This window comes from Merops nubicus, unplaced genomic scaffold (assembly GCF_000691845.1).
Source record: "Merops nubicus isolate BGI_N331 unplaced genomic scaffold, ASM69184v1 scaffold19706, whole genome shotgun sequence".
NCBI lineage: Eukaryota > Metazoa > Chordata > Aves > Coraciiformes > Meropidae > Merops > Merops nubicus.
In genome coordinates, this window is record NW_008614681.1 from 13,004 (window position 1) to 18,225 (window position 5,222).

Sequence of the window (5,222 nt, forward strand, 5' to 3'; positions counted from 1 at the left end):
GATAGGGCTCACTGTTCTCATAGAAGACCACTTAAGAATGCAGGTTCACCATAATCATGAAAACAGTAAATACTTCAGACAAAGAGGCGACAGGTAAGAGCTTAAAGTTTTGAAAAGCCACCCAAAACCCAGACTCTGACTTTTGAGGGGGTTTAGGTTAAGAACATACATTGGCAAAGCCAACTTCTCAGTCACTTCACCATAATGCAGTCAGCTTCAGTGTCTACACCTTGTTATGATGCTTTAAGATCCTGCTGCTGGTAGCTCTGTTTCTCCAGTGTCCTAAGGCATTTCAGGATACCTTCACAAATGGACAGGTGCATGAGCTGTAGCCTCATACATGTGCTGTTTTGGTACAGCAAATAAAGGGACGTCCATTCATACATACATGCCTATGTACATGCACATGTATAAAAAAATGCAAGCAAATGCAATATTTTTGCTACCTTTGTAAGTAAGATCTGAAGTACCTTAATTATATTACAAGCTTATCACTTGCAATGGCATCTGACACCTGCACCTGCTTGGAAGTTCTCCCTGAGAAGGCGTAGAGGAATTTGGCCATGTTGTGCTTCAGGCTTTTTCTGCCCTGGGCGCTTTTACTGTTGTAGCTGGGGATTGCTAGCTGCCAAGGGAGCTGGTCATTTTTAAGTTGGATAGACAAGCAAACCTCTGCATAAACAGTAGCATCAGAAGCAAGCTTCTAGTTATCTCATGTGACCACATAAGAACATACCTACATTAATTCTTGTTTTCTAAATTTGTGACAGATTCTCTGTAGTCAAAATGACTGCTTTTACTACCAGTGCAGCCACTGACTTTTAAACTGATTTTGTTAATGTGCTATTATCTGTTCCTTGAATACAAGTGAACTTAACTTTTTTCTGAGTAGATAGTGTTTTTCTTGGTGTGTCTGAATTGGTAGCTCTTTGTCTGTTTTGCTTCTTGAATGCATGGGAAGTGTCTGGCAGCCAAAATTCCAACAGAATTGCTTTTGATTATAACTTAAAATCTGTGCTCAAGAAGAATTTGTATCTGGCTAGCTAAAGTATATAATACATAAATTAAAAATATTCATTGAAAACTTTCATACACTTGAGTAGCTTAACACTTGAGTAGTGGTTAATAATTTACAAATTGTAAGCAGAGACTTAGTCTATTGCTCATAGTTAAAATTTTAACTGTATGCAGTCTTGATTTTTCAAACCCAGGCTATTTTTATTCTAATCCAGTCTTGGATGTAAGCCTATCTAAATTCCACTGCCTGAGCTCTGGTCTTGGGTGCAAAGGTGTTGTAGGAATGGCAGACTAAGAGGCAGGACGAGGTTATTCTCGAGAGGTGTTTTACTTAACAAGTGTTAAGCTACACAAAGATGTCTGTAGTGACCAAGGTTACCTTGTCTGTGTTGTGTATCTGCCTTGAGCACTTTCCAGAACCTCTTTTTCCAGTAGCAAGACCTGCTATCTCTTACTGGTGCTGCCTCCTTACTTATTAAGCTGTACCAATTTTTATTTGATAAGAGAAAGTTTGGCTTACACCTATGGGTAAGGAAACACATGAAGTACTTAGGTTTTCAGTTGGTATTTACTGAGTCCCAGTGCCAATACTTCTCTGATTTAGTGCTAGACTTACATAGCTGCTGTTAATCCATCACTGAACAGGAAGCAGAAACATCAGAAGTGGAAAACTGCATAAAATTTATTTTGACTGCTTAGCAGTAAGGACGTACTTTAATAACAGAATCAAACACTTTAATTTGTGCTTTTCTGGCCAGACGTTTCTGTGCAGGAGTGCTCAGTTTGTGTTACCTTCAGCAGGTGAATGCAGCTTCCAGGGAGCAGCTCCACGTCTTCCTAGTGGGAGCATGCAGAAGCTGCAGCATATCTCACTGCAGGAAGATGTCATCACTCCCGGGGCAGCTGGAGCCTTCCCTTCCTGTGCTCTGCTCATATCAGAACTTGTAGCATGGCTTTTTCATTAGCATCTTAGTTTGGGGAGGAGTGTTACAGGAGCTAGCTCTGCTCACTGCAATCTGGCTTTCACGTGCTGGCACGCACAGGATTCTTTTTGGGTGAGGCTGAACTGGAAGATGTGCTCAAGGAACACACGTATGCCCATTAGAAACTGTAGTGCAGTACCAGGTCCTGTGAGCTGGTAGTCCAGTAAAACTAGCCTGACACAAACACCCCCACACATCCTCCATGCCCCACTCCCCCCTCCTCCAAACCACCGCTACCAAACAACCAAACCCCACATTCTGTGAGAAATTTCCAGTGTGGCCATTGCATGTTTAGTGTTGGGTGTTTTGGTCTTGGTCCTACTGCTGATCATACATCTACACAAGCAAACAGTGTGTCCTGTTGTGCTCTCCTCACTTTTCCTTTCTAAGGGCTTTAGGGCAGTCAAGGGCAGCACAGGTATTACACCAAATTGTTCAATTGTCTTTAGTCCCTGCATTATTCCCTTTTCCCCTGGCTTTAATATTAACAATGCCTTTCAATAGTTGGATGGACTGAGAAATATTTTTGTCAAAACAAATTCTGTAATTTCCCACTACGAGAAGTTAAGTTACTCCTTTTTGGAAGCATGGTATTTGAGCTAGTGTCAGCTGCAAAAATAACTTTTAGGGAACTAGAAAAGGTCTACAGAAGCTGCTAAAAACCAAAATGACTGTTCTGGCAGCTCTTAAGCTTTGGGAGTTTAAACAAGCTGTGTAGACGAAGCTGTTTGTATTAGGGCAGCATAACAATGAGAAAACTTAAAATTACACCAGTTAAGTTTTTCTAAGGAGAAGCAGAGATGCTGGGCTTGTTATCAGGCTGAGCGAGCAGCCTTCACTTTGTTGTTGAGGGGAATATTCTGTATTGTATCAACTGCTAGTGACAGGTAGTTGGTGAGCAAAACATTTGTTGATGAGCAAAAATAAGCAGTTATTAAAAAAGGGAATTTTAAGTTGTCTCGGGCACTGTGTGGGAAGAGATTAGTGATGATACTAAGTAATACTGCTGATGTTCTTGAAAATAAATTGATCTGAGTAAGAATTTTTCCTATGTGTTTAAACACAGTGTATTTTAGTATCTATTTCTGATTAATGGAAATCTGTGTAAATGATTCTTTTCATTCTTTATTACATTTCTGTAATACCTTAGACTTGCTCAGACTAAGACTAAATATCTGAAATCATATTTTCCTTTTTATAAGCTGATTTCAAGTGATTTCTTGGTTTTTCTACAAGTGAGCTTTCTAATTAAATTGACAGCGTTTTCTAGTAGTTGAGAGCTTGCACAAAAATAGTACATTTGTGCAAGATGTGCCTTCAACAATTACACCTTCCATCTCTTTTCCCTAAAGCCAAGGTGTGACTTGTCCAATCACTTTCAGATATTCTGAATATACTAATCCTTGGAAATCCATATTTTTTTTCCCCCCATGTATTTGCAAAAGCGTTGGATCTAGTAGAACCAAAGAAAGCTCCATTATTTATTAAATTGATTAAATGAGTATTCATTTCATCTTAGTGATGTTGAAAATTGCTAGGATGGAGTGCACTCCCCCTCCCCTCAAGAGCTCTTGATCAGTTGTCTGCTTCATGATATTTTCTACTTGCTTTGGTAGTCAGCACATATTTTTATGTTCATGGGTGGCTGGTGGATTCTTCTGCTGTATTTTTACAAATTTGGCTAACAGTGTATCTGCAGGACTGTTGCTACATCTTACAGCTCAGGTTCTGATGACTCAGGGCTCATGGCTCTCTTCTGCTGCTGTGAAATAACATCAAGAACTTGCAGAGGATCTATTTTGGTTCCTGAAGCTAGTCTGGTCACTATTTGCTTCTGGCTGGGAGTATGAACTGATGTCCAGTCAATAGTTCCTCCTGTTGCAGTTTGTGCAGTAGGGCCGTTGTCTGAATGTGCCAGTAGCCAAGTTACTGTTCACATCTGTGATGGCACTTCAGGAAGTCAAGTTAACTTGATAGACCTTCTAGCTTAGTGTTCATAAACCTTTGTCTCTTGTGTGCCTAAATGTATTTGGTTATTGAAATACTATATTATTAATAGTTTCTTTTTTGACTGGTTATAGATTTCCCATCAGTTTCTCTGTGGCTTTCTAGAATAACAGAGCAGACTCGTGCTTAGGATAGGGCCTTAGGTGGAAGGAGGGCAAACAACTTCCTTCTGTCCATAGCAAACCTCCCATTTTAATGATAGTAGCTACTTAAATTTTTCAAATATATCTATAACCTGAATTAAATTCACAAGAGTATTTCTAATAATGGAGGGCTAAAGTTTTCTATTTGTGGATTGTTGGAAATTGCTTTGGATGCCTAAATGGCCTGCATTCTGGAGCAGAGAGATGATTGCAATGAAGAGCAAGGTGTTTGTATAAATAAGTTGCCAAGTGACTAGAAGCCGCTGTTAGTTTATTTGTAACTCCCAAAGCTATGTTCAGCGGTATGTATCACTCCTCTGGAACGTTGTGTTCCAGGGATCAGCTTGGTGGAGTGGCTTCCAACTGACAGTTGTCATATGTAGTGTGACACTTGGGTGAGTTGGTTGTGTCTTAGATGTCTTTTTAGCTTTCCATCAAGTTTATATAAGTGTAAACAGTTTTAAATTAGTAGCAGTACTACTTTCTTACACTGCCTCGTGGCTTCTTGTTTGTTTTCCTCTTAGTTTAAAAAAATATGCAATTAAGGAACTTGGAAGGAACCTTTTTTGATAGCAAAGTGTTGTCTGCACATTTTGCAGCTGACACCTATGTGACTACACCACGCATTTGGAAATGACACATTTCTTATAGAAATAGTAAAACTTCAAGGCTTTTCTCAAATGTGCCACAGATACTGTGTCAGTGGTGACCCAGTGATGTAGCTTGAAGGTTCATGCAGACTTCAGTGCAGGCCCTAAAAGTCTGTGTGGCTGATAATGCTTCATGCTCTGCTGACAGCATTAGTTTGATTTTGTGTTTTGGTCTCTATTCTGAGGTATATTTAGAGAAGCACATGGGATGTATGTCCATGCAGCAATACAGTTCAACCAGGGATGAAAATTTTTGTGCTAGTTTGAAGACCTGTAACTCCTCGAACTATGTCTCTATCAGTCTCTCAAAAAGTTTTTATTAACCAATGTCATAGGAATTGGAAAAGCTTACAGTCCAGAAAACAGCCCAGAATAATGTTTGTAACACATAAAGCATCACTTTTTTTATCAGAGGCCCACAC

At 39.6% G+C, this 5,222-nt stretch overlaps 1 protein-coding gene across 2 annotated transcripts in view; it reads left to right on the plus strand.

Annotated features, from left to right (window-relative positions):
* Positions 1–5,222, plus strand: part of RAB2A (RAB2A, member RAS oncogene family) — a 30,821-nt gene that overhangs the window by 3,707 nt on the left and 21,892 nt on the right. The gene's annotated exons all lie outside the window — the stretch shown is intronic.